Below are 16524 nucleotides of genomic sequence, written 5' to 3'. Positions count from 1 at the left end.
TATAAGTGATTGATGGAGTTAGTGGACCAACCAGGTCCATGTGTACTAAATCAAAAATTTTGTTGGTTGACCTTGTTGATTTTCTAGGCCTGGGACTAGTTTTTAGTTTTGTAGATTTACATACTGAGCATTCCAAATAGTTTTCACAATTTTTTATTTTAACACCTTCTGCGTGTTCAGTCATTTTTTGTACTACAGGAAAACTGGCATGTCCTAACTTCCTATGTAAAACATGAGCACACTCATCATGAATTGGCTTACCTATTTTTGGTTTTTTTTCATTATGTGCATCCTTGTGATCATGAGCTACTTTACATTCATCATTGTCACTGTTGCTAATGTTTCCATTATCTAGTTCAATACAATCTTCCATATTTGAATCAATGTTGTGTAACCATTTCTCCTTTGTTATTAAATAAGGTAGGCCTCCTTTAATCATTACTGTACCTATATCTATTTTATTTTTCTCCAAGGTCGCTTTTCCTTTTGAAAACACAATATTAATATCAGAATCTCTGCTTAGTTTTATGGCACTTAGTATGTTATGAGGTATTTCAGGTATTAGTAATACCCCCTCTATTTTTCCTAGGCCAGGTAAGGTTACATTCCCTCTACCTAATACTTGGACCTTTTCTTGGTTAGCTACCTTTATTACAAATTTATCTTCTACAAATGAAGATAATATACTTTTATTATTAGTGGTGTGATTAGTTGCTCCAGAATCAATAAGCCAATTATTGTTCTCAGTTTGCTGTATGTTAGTGTTGTCTTGTTTGTTTAGTCCATTCAGTGAACCAGATTTTCTATCCTTTGAATTATCTCTGCCCCCTCTATGCTCTTTGTAATTTGGTGGGCTTCTATATCTATGTCTATCAATGGAAGACTGTCTATAGTTGTATTTATTTCTGTGTTCTGACCTATGTCTTTCTTTTGAAATTTTGGGGCAATCTCTCCTATTGTGTTCCCTGGATCCACAGTTGTGGCATCTAAATGTTTCATTATATCTTTCTTGAAAAGCTACTTTTCTATATGGTTTGTGTTCTATGTGGTTGTTAGAGCGACTCTTCCTTGAATTGTCTTCAGCTATTAACTTATTGGATAGACTTTCTATGGATAAGTATCCTAGATTGATTGTGTCTAAATGTGACATATAATTATCCCATGATGGGTCAAGTGAGTTGATGATAACACTTTTCATCGTTTGGTCTGAAATCACCTCCCCCCTTAAATGCAGTTCAGCTCTTATTTTGTTTAAAGATATTAAATGTTCACTTATGGAAACCCCTGGTTTTATCCTAGAAGAAAAGAAATCTTTAGACATTCTTGTGGTAGTAGCTACACTATCACTGTGAAATAAATTGAACATGCATTGAATAATTTCTGAGACAGTCAGATTTTGTTTAATGCTGTGATACATAGCAGGAGATACACTAGAAATTAATAAGAAAAATGCTCTATGGTGTAAGCAGTCTAACTTTAGAGTCCAAGGTCTTTTTGGGGGATTAGTGATAAAAAACAGTAAGTTTTCTTTCATAAAGACAACCTGGAGCTGCTGATACCATTCTTGTAAATTAATGCCATCTATTCTCAGCTTTGGGAAGTCACTGGGCAAGTTTCCGACATTATTGGGTCCATTACTTACAACCGGAGGTAGTCCATGGTCTCGTAAATGCTGGAAATTACAAAACGGCGTGGGAATGCTCGCAACGAGCCTGCACGATCCTTTCAGCAACTCATGTCTTCCTGGGCTGTCTGCGTAGTCTTGCGCATGCGCGTTGCTTATTTCGTCCCTGGAGTCGTCGTGAGAGGTTCTCGTCGTTGCGGCTCGCTCGTTCTGCTCCTCCTCAGATGAATCGGTCTCCGGCTCGATCTTGGGAGTCCTGACGATGGCGGTTGTTCTTTTTCTTCTCTTGAGAGCGTTGGTGCTTGCATCGGTCTGCGGTGTGGGGCGGTATCTGCAGGGCTCTCTGGGTTCAGGCGTCGGTGCTCTCGTCGTCAGGATGGGAGCGGGTAGATTTTGAGACGTTGGCTTGCTCGCTTGCTTTCTAGTTGACTTTTTGGTAATCTTTAGTTTCGGTCCAAATGCAGCAAAAAGCGTTTTCATTGCTGACTTTATTTGAGTATCTGTTGAATCACCTTCACTTTCCGATTCTGATCCTTCTGAGGTGTTTGACTTTTCTTTTTCGTTTTCATTATCTAGTAATGTCTTTCGCGCCAGAAATTTTGAATCGAGTTTTCTGATTGGCTCTGCTTCGCTCACCCTGGAGGTCTGTTGAAACCAATATGGCTGCCATTCAAAATTTTGCGCGGGATCACCGTTTTTCTTCTTCATAGCGTTTTTTTCTGTAATCGTATCACTCACTATTTTTGAATCTTTTGGCTTTTCAGTAGCGATGTGCTTCTCTCTCGCTGCTCCGCTGTTTTTCAGCATATCTTGGAGGTTCACGATGAGGCTTTCATCGTTCTTCTGGCTTTTTAACAGTTTTAATATCTCTGACCTGAGTTCGTTGTTTTCTATTTTGATTTCCTCTCGGTCATCATTTTCATTTATTATTTCTTCGTCTTCAGTGGTGTATTCTTCAGATTCTCTCGAAATCGCATTTGTGGACTCATCGATTATTTCTCGATCCGTTTCCATTTCTTTGCTGTATGCCCTGGTGTTGGGCCTATCTCTCTTAGACATATTTAAGTTTTTATTGAGTCAATTCAACCATCCTCTGCTACCAGCTTGTTGCAATATTTTCAGGATCAGACTCAATAAATCTAGTAAGAGTTAAGAGTTCAAATATATCTCTCTTTATTTACACAAGGCATTCTATATTCACTGAATATTCACAGATAGAAGCAAGGAATGGGTGCATGCAGCTCCTTATATATACAATGGGTGGAGCTAGGTATGGGAGTGGTAAAGTATGAATACATTAAGAAGTGAAGAATAAATTAACCCCTGATATCCCGTTCATATACTATTTACATATTAGAGAATAAGGCATTTACATGTGACAAATAACATAAAAATATCATCCTTACAAACGATCATAGACAGCATCTCAATCGGTTAAAATCATTTTGTGCTTACAATTCTCCAAATCTCCTCATATAACAATTATTCTTTACTTAAACTAAAAATACATATTTAAACATTTCATATATGCTATCTCATCTCCATACTTTTTTATCAAACCATTGATAAAATATCTCCCATATCAAATAGTATTGTTTATCTTCCTGTTCTCTTATTTCAAATGTCAATCTACTCATTTCAGCACAGTCCAACATTTTCATAATAATTTCTTCATCGGTAATTATCTTCTCTCCTTTCCAGTTTTTGGCAAATACAATTCTGGCCGCTGTTAAAATGTTCACAATTAAGTATTGTAGTTCTTTATTAAATGACAATGTCAACAGCATATAAAGAGAATTTGTATAAGATGTTTTACAGGTGGCATCTACCCCCAACGAGAATAGCCAGGATGTTTAAGAATAAATCGGAGAAATGTTGGAAGTGTCATCAAACTCCAGGATCGTATTACCATATGTGGTGGACATGCGTGGAAGCAAGGAGATTTTGGACTAAAATACATACGTGGTTAGAAAAAATGACAAAGAGACATATTGACTTTAAACCAGAAATATTTTTATTAGGAATCTTACCGGAAGAAGCCTGCCTTAATGGCAGACCTGGAGGTGTGACGCACTGCCCAAAGAAAAGGGAAGCGAGGAGAGAAGACAGTACAGCAGGTGTAATGTGAGCAGAGGATTTAGCCGAGGTTGGAAGACCGGTGAAGAAGCAGCCGGAGGAGCAATTAAAGATACAGAATGAGTCTCCAATAGAGAAAGACCATTTTGAACAATTGGCGGCATTCTGGCATTGGGAGCAGTATAATGAGCAGAAGAGAACAATAAACAGTTAAAAGGTGAAAGAAGCAAAGTTTCACTCTGTGAGATAAATAAGGAACTGCAAACAAGGAACAGTATTTTGGATTTTGAACTTCAGAAACTTGCACTCCAACGGAGAAATGAAAGGTTTACAGTCGAGAAGGAAAGTCTGGGAGAGAGTGACTGTGCAGACAGAGAGAGACTGACTTCGTAAAATGGAAGCTGATGCAACAGTGAATATAATGGGATTAATAATATTCAAACACACAAATACCACTTTCCGTTCTTTTTCTTTGCGCTCTTTTCAATTTTTTTAGCTTAATATTCCCCCAAATCTATATGTTTATAATATTACTTAGTATTGTTAGAGTTGGTTATAGATCATAGACTTAGTTGTTAGAAACATATAAATATTTAACCACTCGGACAAAAATATATATATTTAAGAAACTTAGGAAATAGTTAATATAGAGTTGTGGTGATAGTTATATAAAATATAATCATATTTCTTGTACCCAATACCAACTGTATTTATTGCATTTATTAACTTTATTAACTTTATCAACTATACTTGTTACTAACTTGATCTCTTCAATTAAAGAGTATTTATTGTATTTACTCTATATATTGTATTTATTGTACTTAAGACCCAATATTTAATATTTATTATCTATATTATCTTTACTATTTTATTATCAACTAATCTACTTACATAATAGTAAAATTGATATTGATTTATAGAGATAGAATTACATTGATTCGAAGGGAATTATCTTAATTTACAGAAAAGTATAGTATATATATTATGTGCAGATATTCTTCTGCGCATGCCCCAAGATGGCGACGCCTGCCTAGGTCGCATCTAGGGATGGGTGGTTCGCTGACTGGTAGGGGTCTTTGGGGGCTGCCATGAACATCGGCAACCCCTTTCCCGGCTTGAGGAGTCTCTTCCCAGCCTGATGAGGGCTTTTCTGCCCTCCGGAATGCCGCGGCTGGGGAGAAGTGAGTGGAGGAAGGCGCCGCGGGAGGAAGAACGCCGACGGCCTGGCCGCATCGGCTGCACCATTCTCCTTCCTGTTTTGCTGAGGCGGCTGCAGCCGGAGCGATGGTGTCAGCGGCGGTATGGTGGTGTCAGCGGTGATGCCCAGGGAGCTCCCTCCTGGCCCTGGATACCCCTGGAGGTTTTTTGGATGTTCCAGGGGGCGCTAGGGTACGCTGGGAGTCCGGGTGTGGCTGGCGCCGATGACGATGCTGCGGAAGCAATGGCGGCTGCTGCACGACAACCAGGTCGAGGGCGGTGGTGGCTGATGGCGGTGCCGGACAGCTGTTGGCATTGGAGGAGAGGAACATCGAGCCTCGGTCTACTCATTTGTTTTCTTTTAACACTGATCAGCTGTAGGGCGGCTCTTTGAAGCCCCACGGCAAGAGTTTAAACAATTTTTTTCCCTCTAGCCATCAGCTGGGACTCAGGAGGCAGCAATAGATTGGGAGTGGGCGAGGTAAGCGAACGGCCACCGGCCGGGGAACCGGTTCGGTGGCGTGGCCAGCCAATCTTATTACCGTTTCTCCAAACTATTAAAAATTTTTACTACCAGTTCTTGAGAACCGGTGCTAACCACCACTGCTGAGATCCCTTCCAGCCCTAGATTGCTATGCTGTTTCAAAGCGTCTTCTGAAGCCACGTCTAGTGCCAGGGTTTGTGGTTTTTTCTCTCTCTCTCTCCCTTCCTTCCTTCCTCTTTCTTTCCTTCTTTTTCTTTCTTTCTTTCTTAGTCTCTTTCTCTTTCTCTTTCTCTTTCTTTCTTTCTTGTCTCTCTCTCTCCCTCCCTTCCTTCCTTCCTTCCTTCCTTCCTTCCTTCCTTCCTTCCTTCCTCTTTCTTTCTTTCTTTCTTTCTTTCTTTCTTTCTTTCTTTCTTTCTTTCTCTTTCTTTCTTTCTTTCTCTTTCTCTTTCTTTCTTATCTCTCTCTCCCTTCCTTCTTTCCTTCCTCCCTTCCTTTTTCTCTTTCTTTCTTTCTTTCTTTCTTTCTTTCTTTCTTTCTTTCTTTCTTTCTTTCTTCTCTCTCTCTCTCTTCTCTTTCTTAATACCCTATATGAGCCCTAGACTCCACCCACCACAAATGGATGGCTTCAGATTTTAAAACACTTTTTAAAAAATACAATAACCTGGTCAGTATCTTCATTTTGACAAATTTATCCTTACCAGGAAAATTTAAGCATTTATGAGCTTTAAATTAATCCTATTTTTTTTTAAAAAAATAGTTTTAACTTGTCAGTTAAGATCGTTCTGTATTATGATAGATTTAGTCAGCCATATACTTTTGTTTTGTTTGTATTTAATGTTTTACCTTTCTAATAAGTTTCTTTTTCTCCATCCATGATGGAGCTATGCTGTTGGCGGAGAGGTGAAATGGAGGCTGCCAACGGAGGCTGTGGGTCCTGTTTAAACCCCATTGTGCTCCAGATACTCAGAAGGGTCTTTTCAGAAGGACTAGGGCTTATTTTACTTTCACTTTAAGGAGCCAGAGACGACAAATAAAGCATTAAAAAGTCCCAAATTTAAAAAAGTTGAAAGTCCAAGTTATTGAAGGCTTGCTTACAATTGCTTCTTGCGCCAGAAGCAGTGTAAAATACAAACAGTGAAATTCCTGTAGTCACGTTAATCAAGATCAGTTACACTACTCAGCGCCATTTTGCCCGCTGCAAACTTCAAACAGCAAACATGCTTTAGATTACTTTAAAACTTTTAACTTTTAGTCCACAAATTTCACAGCGTCTTCAAAAAAAAGGATAATTGCTTTCAGATTTTCAGACGATCCCACAAACAAGCCATTTAAATATTCGGCTATTCCAAAAAAAAGGTTCCTGTTCTCCACGGTTATGTCGACTCCAACATTCAGGCAGCTCTCATATATCTTATTTTTATCTTATTCAAACATAGCCATAAAACTTAATTTGCTGCCCTTCACCCTGCGGATGTTTTTGGCGGATCCAGCTCACAATTAAATTCTAATTTATTGTTTTTCAGACCTCTTTAAATCATCGTTTCGCTGTTTCATCACCCCCTCTGCTCAATTTTATTCCCCTTTATTTTATCTCACTTTATTTTATGATAATGGGGAAGTCAATTATGGAACAGTTTGGGACACAATGAAAGCAATTTTTAGAGGAGAAAGTATTAAATTATCAAGTAGGAAGTATAAGAATTATAAAGTAAAAATAGAGGAAAAGAAGAAATTGATAAAAGAACTGGAAAATAGATTTCTAGAGACTAAGGATAGGAAATTATGGGAGGAACTTAAAAAATTGAAAAATAAACAAATAACGGAAGATACAGAAATAGTTAAAAAAAAATTTAAGCTATTTAAAAAGAGAATTTTTTGAATATGGTAATAAAAATTCAAAATTATTAACAAGAATGGCGAAAGATAAAAAAGAAAAAAGAGAAATAGGTGTCCTAATAGATGAAAAAGGTAAGAGATGTTATAAAAAATTAGAGAAATGTGAAATTGTTAAAAAGTTTTTTCAAGAATTATATCTTAAAAAAGAAATTGATAATTGTAAATTAAAAAATTTCTTAGAAAAATATGGTCAGAAGAAAATTGATAATAAATATAAAGAAAAAATGGAAAAGGATATTACCTCTGAGGAAATTAAAGATGTGATTCAGAAGCTAAAACTTGGAAAATCTCCAGGTGAGGATGGGTTACCAGCAGAATTTTATAAAGAGTTTAAAGAAACTTTGATCCCAAAATTACAGAAATTGTATAATAAGATATTACATGGAGATGATATTCCCATGTCCTGGAATAGAACAATTATATCCTTAATCCCGAAACGAAGTAAAGATTTAGAAAAAATTGAATCCTATCGGCCCATTTCCTTGATTAACCAAGATGCTAAGATATTTACTGCAATTGTAGCAAATAGATTGAATAAATTTATAGATAAATATATAAACCATAATCAAGTAGGTTTTGTTAAAGGGCGTTATATGTGTGATTTAGTTAGAAGAGTATTAAATGTTATTGATATTGCTGAGAATAATGGTGATAAGATAGGTATTCTTGCCTTGGATATTTTTAAAGCCTTTGATTCTATACAATGGGATACTATAAAAGAAATGATTTCTGCATTAGGATTTGGTAATAAATTTATTCATATTATTTCCAAATTGTACCAGAGGGGTACGGCAAGAGTGAAGGTAAATGGTATATTTACACAAGATATAAATTTGGAAGCAGGGATAAGACAGGGTTGTCCCCTGTCTCCAACCCTATTTTTATTAGCAATGGAAATTTTAACAACTTTGATTGAAGAGGATTCAGAATTAATAGGTTATAAAGGTGTCAAAGTTAATTTATATGCAGATGACACTCTTGTCATTTTAAATAATATTACAAATGATATAAAAAGAGTTCAAATACATTTGGAAGAATTTGAAGATATGACTGGTTTGAAAGTAAATTGGGCAAAATCAGAATTATTAATGGAAATTGATAGGGAAAATAAATTAGAAAAATTACAAAATCAATTTGGAATTAGGATAAAGGATAATTTAAGATATTTAGGTATTATACTCTCACTTAAAATTAAAAATTTAAAGAAACTAAATTATGACATAGTAATAAAAGAAATTGAAGAGAAAATTGGGAAATATAAAAAACTTAAGTTATCTTGGTTTGGTAGAGTAGCTTTATGTAAAATGATGTTACTTCCTAAATTTAATTTTTTATTCGAGATGCTTCCAATTTTTTTAACCGAGAAGGACATTGAAGTATATCAAAAAAAATTAGATAAATTTTGTAATGGGGATAAAAAACCAAGATTGATTAAGAAAATGTGGTATCAGAACCAAAAACAGGGTGGTTTAGGAATCCCAAAATTATTAAACTATTATAGAGCATTTAATATAAAAACAGTAGTAAAAATTTTAAAAGGAGATGTTAAACTTTGGGGTAATTTGGAAATGAAGGAAATAAAGAAGTTTGGTTACAAATGGTTTTTGGAAAATTTTAAAGGTAAGGTTAAAATTTGTAATTATTGGTTAAATAGTTTGACTAAAAATTGGGACAGAGTAGCAAAAAAATTAATACCAGACGTATTGTATTTAGGTAAACTGAAAGAGAATTGCCCAATGAAATTAAATAGTAACAGAGAGAGGATTATAATAGAAGAGAAAGTGGAAACAGTGAATGGTTGAAATTTATAGAAAATGAAATGAGGAAAGAGGAAATTTATGGAAAATTAAACATTAATTGGTTTGAAAGAATTCAAATGAATAAATGGAATAGGAAATGCAAAGAAAGGAATGATGAGAGTAGAAAGGAAACGGAATTTGAAAATTCGACATCTCGAATAATAAAAGATGAAATTGGGCCAAAGAGATTAGTTAGTAAAATTTATAAAATTATTAACTTTGATAATAATTCACAAAGGGTAATGAAAGAGAATTGGGTAAAAGAACTGGGTATTGAAATTTCTGATCAAAATTGGAATATGAACTGGGTTAGTAGAATAATGAGGACATTATCAATAAGGATTAAAGAACATAACTATAAAGTCATTTGGAAGTGGTATTTGACCCCAATAAGACTTTTTCAAATGGATAATAAAGTGGATAAAATGTGTTGGAGATGTAAAGTGGAACTCGGGACATATGTTCATATGTGGTGTAAATGTAATGGGGTTGAACTTTTTTGGTCTAGGATAGAAAATGAAATATTTGAAATAATTAAGAAGAGGGTCAAATTGAAATTGGAAACCATATTATTATTAATATTGAATGAAACAACATTAACAACTGGAGAAAGAGAATTGGTGAGGATTTTGGTTATAATGGGGAGAATTATAATTGCTAGATATTGGAAATTAAATGTTGACTTAAAATTAGAAGAATGGTACAATGAAACATGGAAATTTGCATTAAATGATAAATTGACTTGTGATATTAAAATTAGAAGTGGTATATATAAAGAAAATGTTTTTTGGAACACTTGGCAACCATTTGTGGACTTTGCACTTGGGAGATTGGATGAATCGGCACCAGTACCTTATCAAAGAGATTTCTGGAAGAATTGAAGACTTCAAGTTCCTAAAACTTCCTTTCCGTTTGTATAGCACGTTGGGGGAAAAAAATTTTCTTTCCTTACTATTGATTTTTTGTATTGATTTTTTTTCCTTTCTGTTATTCTTTAACAATAAAAATATAATAAAAAATTTTTTAAAAAAATAAAATAAACCCCATTGTGCTCAGGGGTTGAAGGACGCATGGCTGATATGATGAGGGGGGTTGTGTGGAAAGACCTGGGGTTGGAGAGGCCGGTGGATGGCTTAGGCATTGGGTCACCATGGGTGGCCTCTCCTCCCCCCCTTTTTTGGCCCTGTTATCAGCCTAGGGGTCAGCCTCCCCCCTCGATTGGTATCCGGCGGGAATCTCCCCCCCCATCTTTTGTGTGCACTTATCCTCCTGTGGGACTGCTATGTTATCTCCATCTGTATTCTGCCTCCACTGAACTTATTCCATCGGAACTCCCTAGCAGATGGGGACTTGGACAGCCCATGGCTTAGGACCTGGATATTTATGGGACTGCTTGCTGCCACCAGTAGCCTCTCACCGGCCAGTACGCTGTCATAGAGAGGGGCTCCTCCGGGTGCCGTCGGCCAAACAGTGTCGACTGGCGGCCCCCAGGGGGAGAGCCTTCTCTGTGGGGGCACCTACTATTTGGAATGAGCTCCCCCCGGAGATATGGAGGATCCCAGATCTACGCACCTTCCGCCGCGCCCTCAAGACTTTCTTATTTCAACAGGCCGGCCTGGCCTAACTCCTCCCTTTTAACTTTTTAAATTGTAAATTTTAAATCTGTCTTAAGTATTGGGGGTGTTTTAATTTGTTCCGGGCCAAACTTATTTAATGCGGTTTTATATTGTTCTTTTAAATTTTGTAATCTATGTGTTTTATTTTTTTGCTGTTCACCACCCTGAGTCCTTCGGGAGTAGGGCGGTATATAAATTTAATAAAATAAAATAAATAAAATTGTATGGATCCTGAGGGAGCTGGTTGTTATGAACCATCTATCACCAGAGGAGATTAAATCGTCAAATTCCTTGCCTTTGAACATCTGGCCGGCCACTGTGAGAGGGTGGCCTGGAAACTTCCCTCTGAGTGACTGAACTAAATAACTCCTCCCACTGCTGTGAGAGGGCAGTGGAGTCTGGGGTGCTACCTACTTTATGGAGACTCTTCTGTCCTAGGACTTTTTGGACCCTACCAAGCTGCTTCCCCCATCCTGGTGTCACTGGATGTATTCAGCGGCAGAGCTGTTTGTACTGCGAGACTCCCCCCTCTCGTAGGCCTGGCCCTCCATGTTATTGAGGGCCTACCTTGATGATGGGTTTTGGAACCCCAAGAGGTGGCATGCGGCAAAGAGGGGGTTGAGGGTTTTTTTATATAAATTTTTAGTGAAATTTTTAAGGGGCTCCGGGGGGGGGAGGGTTGGATTAGTACTAGGGTTGTGGGTGTGGGGGATAACCCACCGAGGAGGAGGCCTGGTCCGGCTGAGGGGTGCAGCATGGAGGGTGTGGGACTCGGGGTCAAGGAGGGGGTTGGAGCCCGTTCCATTGGTGGAATTTCCATCAGTACTGTGGGTGGGAGGGGCAGATATGGCGGGAGCAGGGGGCCATATCATGTTGTGGGAGCGCGCTCGCTGTCTTTGAGCGGTGGCGTGTTCCAGCCCCCAGTGCTCTGCTTGTTCCCCGAGTTGCACAGATCCTCAGGGCCTGGGCGTTCGGCTGATGTTATGCAACAGCAGGTCCGTGGTAAATAAAGCCCCCCTCATCTGCGAACTTATTCAGGAGGGGGGAGCGGACCTGGCGGGTATTTATTTTATTTTATTTTATTTTATTTTATTTTATTATTTTATTTTATTTTATTTTATTTTATTTTATTTTATTTTATTTTATTTTATTTTATTTTATTTTATTATTTTATTTTATTTTATTTTATTTTATTTTATTTTATTTTATTTTATTTTATTTTATTTTATTTTATTTTATTTTATTTTATTTTATTTTTCAATTTATATACCGCCCTTCTCCCTAAGGACACAGGGCGGTGCACAGCCAGAATTAAGAACATGAACTACAAATATTAAGAACAATTAAAATATATATAAATTTGGCCCAAAAATTTAAAAATCACAAACCAATTAAAACATTTAAAAAATTTAAAAATTTCTTCTTAAGCCAGCCCGGCTTGCTGGAAAAAGTGGGTTTTAAGGGCACGGCGGAAGGCACTGAGGTCTTGGATTCTCCTTATCTCTGGGGGCAACTGATTCCAGAGGGTAGGTGCCCCCACAGAGAAGGCTCTCCCCCTGGGGGTCACCAGCCTACATTGTTTGGCTGATGGCACCCTGAGGAGGCCCTCTCTGTGGGAGCGCACGGGTCGATGGGAGGTCGTCGGTAGCAGCAGGCGGTCTCGAAGATAGCTAGGCCCTATGCCATGGAGCGCTTTAAAGGTGATAACCAACACCTTGAAGCGCACCCGGAAGACCACTGGGAGCCAGTGCAGCTCGCGCAGGAGCGGTGTTACATGGGAGTGCCATGCTGCTCCCGTCACTACCCGCGCTGCTGCGTTCTGGACCAGCTGGAGCCTCCGGGTGCCCTTCAAGGGGAGCCCCATGTAGAGAGCGTTGCAGTAGTCAAGGCGAGAGGTGACGAGGGCATGAGTGACTGTGCACAGGGAATCCCGATCAAGAAAGGGCCGCAACTGGCGAATCAGGCGAACCTGATAAAAGGTCCCCCTGGTTACAGCCGTCAGATGTTCCTCCAAGGACAGCTGCATATCCAGGAGGACTCCCAGATTGCGAGCCCTTTCTGTGGGGGCCAAAGACTCTCCCCCAATAGTCAGTGATGGAGTCAACTGACTATATCAGGATGCCGGGAGCCACAGCCACTCAGTCTTGGAAGGGTTGAGCTTGAGCCTGTTCCTCCCCATCCAGATCCGCACAGCCTCCAGGCACTGAGACATCACTTCAAGGGCATCATTGGGGTGGCCTGGGGTGGAGATGTACAGCTGGGTGTCATCAGTGTACTGGTGATATCTCACCCCGAAGCCACGGATGATCTCGCCCAGCGGCTTCACATAAATGTTGAACAGAAGGGGCGAGAGGACCGATCCCTGCGGCACTCCACAAATGAGAGGCCTCGAGGTCGACCTCTGCCCCCCTGCCAACACAAACTGCAACCGATCGGAGAGAAAGGAGGAGAACCACTGCAATACGGTGCCTCCCACCCCCAACTCTTCCAGCCGGTGCAGCATGATACCATGGCCGATGGTATCAAAAGCCGCTGAGAGATCTAACAGGACCAGAACAGAGGAGCAACCTCTGTCCCGAGCCCTCCAGAGATCATCAACCAACGCGACCAATGCCGTTTCCGTGCTGTGCCCAGACCTGAAACCCAACTGGAACGGATCTAGATAAGATGTTTCCTCCAGGAATTGTGGAAACTGTCGCGCGACCACACTCTCAACAACCTTCGCCATAAAGCGAAGGTTGGAGACAGGATGATAGTTGGCCAATATTGCCGGATCCAGGGACGGCTTCTTGAGGAGACGCCTCACCACCGCCTCTTTCAAGGCGGTGGGGAAGTAACCCTCACTCAACGAAGCGTTGATAACACCCTGGAGCCAGCCTCGTGTAACCTCCCGGGAAGCCAGTACCAACCAGGAGGGACACGGGTCCAGTAAACATGTGGCCGTACTAAGTCTCCCCAAAATCCTGTCCACATCATCGGGAGTCACAGCATCAAACTCCTCCCAGATAACATTCTCAAGACTATTCCTCATCACCCTGCCCTGATCTACCCAGTCAGAGTCCAAATCCCCCCGGATCTGAGCGATTTTGTCATAAAGGTATTGTCCAAAATCCTCCGCACTGCCTTCCAGGGGATCCTCCCACACTCCCGGATGGAGCAGGGAGCGGGTCACCCTAAACAGGGCGGCCAGACGATTCCCTGATGACGCAATAGAGGCGGAAAAGTAATTAAACTTTGCCGTCTTTATCGCCACTAGGTAGGCCTTAATATGCAACCTTACCAGTGTTCGATCAGATTCAGCGAGACTGGCCCTCCAACCGCTCTCCAGGCATCTTTTCCGGCGCTTCATTTCCCTCAGCTCCTCAGTAAACCAAGGAGCTGCACGGGATCGGCACCGGGTCAGAGGCCGCAAAGGCACGACTTGGTCCAAGGCCCCACCAGCCGCCCGATCCCGGGCGGCTACCAGGTCCTCAGCCGAGTCATGTGCTAGATTCTCAGGAAATGGCCCAAGCTCCATCTGGAACCTATCAGGATCCATCAGGCACCTGGGGCGGACCCATCTTATTAGCGGTTCGAAGGTCCAGGCGAAGGAGCGAGTGATCTGACCATGACAAGGGTTCCATGTCTATATCCCCTATAATAAGATCACTCATCCACTGGCCAGAGACAAAAATCAAGTCCAGAGTGTGTCCCCCCCTGTTGGTGAGGCCATGAACTAACTGGGTCAGGTCCATGGCCATCATGGAAGCCATGAACTCCCGAGCCGTCTCAGACGTTTCACCAATGGACGACCAGTTGAAATCACCCATGACCATAAGCCTGGGATGGAGACCTGGCTGGGCCAGGAGAGGGGGGTCTCCCTCGTTGAAATGTGCTCACCCAGTTTTCACACATTTCATCAGCCGAGGTCGCACAGGAGGGGAGGGGGGTTGAGGTTGTCATTAATGAAGGTCTTAGGCCGAGGGAGGCCACTGTTCCTCAGACTATCGGATGTGAGTCCCTCCTTGTGAAGTGGGGTCATGGGGTACAGGTGGGCTTGCTGATCACGTACCTGGCTCCCTGCCACGTGGCAGCAGCCCTGCCCGAGCTGCTCAACGTTATAGCTGCGGTGGCGGTTGATACCCCCAGACTTATGGTCATGGGGGATTTTAACTTGCCATCCGTCGGTGAGACGTCTGAGACGGCTCGGGAGTTCATGGCTTCCTTGATGGCTATGGACCTGACCCAGTTAGTTCATGGCCCTACTCACACAGGGGGAAACACGCTAGACCTGGTTTTTGTCTCTGGTCAGTGGTTGAGTGAACTTGAGATAGAGGATATAACGATTGAGCCCTTGTCATGGTCGGATCACTCCCTCCTTCGCTTCGACCTCTGAACTGCCACACCCCGCCGCAGGGAGGCGGAACCGATGAGATGATTCCACCCCAGGCACCTGATGGAGCCTGATAGGTTCCAGACGGAGCTTGGGCCATTCCCTGAGGCTCTGGCTCATGCCTCGACTGAAGACCTAGTGGCCGCCTGGGATAGGGCGGCCGCTGGAGCTTTGGATCGAGTAGTGCCTTTGCGGCCTCTGACCCGGCGCCGGTCTCACCTGGCTCCTTGGTTCACCGAGGAGCTGAGGGAGATGAAGCGCCAGAAAAGACACCTGGAGAGCAGTTGGAGGGCCAGCCTTTCTGAATCTGACCGAACACTGGGAAGATCTCATATTAAGACTTACCTAGTGGCGATAAAAGCGGCAAAGTGTAACTATTTTGCCGCTCTTATTGCATCATCAGATAACCGCCCGGCCACCCTGTTTAGGGTGACCCGCTCCCTGCTCCATCCGGGAGCGTGGGAGGACCTCTTGGAGGGTAGGGCCGAGGACTTTGTCCAGTATCTGTATGACAAAATCACCCAGATTCAGGAAGACTTGGACTCTGGGTAGATTCAGGAGGGATGATGGAGGCAGGTCTTGAGAATGTTATCTGGGAAGAGTTTGACTCTGTGACTCCCGAAGACATGGACAGGATTCTGGATAGACTGAACGCAGCCACATGTTTATTGGACCCGTGTCCCTCCTGGTTGGTGCTGGCTTCTCGGGAGGTGACACGAGGCTGGCTCCAGGGGATTATAAATGCTTCGTTGAGTGAGGGTGACTTTCCCGCCGCCTTGAAAGAGGCGGTGGTGAGGCCTCTCCTCAAGAAGCCTTCCCTGGACCCGGCAATGTTAGCAAACTATCGTCCAGTCTCCAACCTTCGCTTTGTGGTGAAGGTTGTTGAGAGTGTGGTCGCGCGACAGCTTCCCCAGTACCTGGATGAAACGGTTTATCTGGATCCGTTCCAGTCGGGCTTCAGGCCTGGGTACAGCACGGAAACGGCATTGGTCGCGTTGGTTGATGATCTCTGAAGGGCTCGGGACAGGGGTTGTTCCTCTGTCCTGGTCCTATTAGATCTCTCAGTGGCTTTTGATACCATCGACCATGGTATCATGCTGCACTGGTTGGAAGAGTTGGGGGTGGGAGGCACTGTGTTGCGGTGGTTCTCCTCCTTTCTCTCCAACCGGTCGCAGTCTGTGTTGGCAGGGGGGCAGAGGTCGACCCCGAGGTGCCTTATATGTGGGGTGCCACAGGGGTCGGTCCTCTCGCCCCTTCTGTTCAACATTTATGTGAAGCCACTGGGTGAGATCATCTGTGGTTTTAGGGTAAAGTACCATCAGTACGCTGATGACACTCAGCTGTTCATCTCCAACCCGGACCACCCCAACGATGCCCTTGAAGTGATGTCCCAGTGCCTGGAGGCTGTGCAGAGCTGGATGGGGAAAAACAGACTCAGGCTAAACCCATCCAAGACCGAG

This window comes from Pituophis catenifer, unplaced genomic scaffold, assembly GCF_029215685.1.
Source record: "Pituophis catenifer annectens isolate HBS135680 unplaced genomic scaffold, rPitCat1.0.hap2 SCAF_5, whole genome shotgun sequence".
Lineage (NCBI taxonomy): Eukaryota > Metazoa > Chordata > Lepidosauria > Squamata > Colubridae > Pituophis > Pituophis catenifer.
This window is presented reverse-complemented; position numbering follows the sequence as displayed.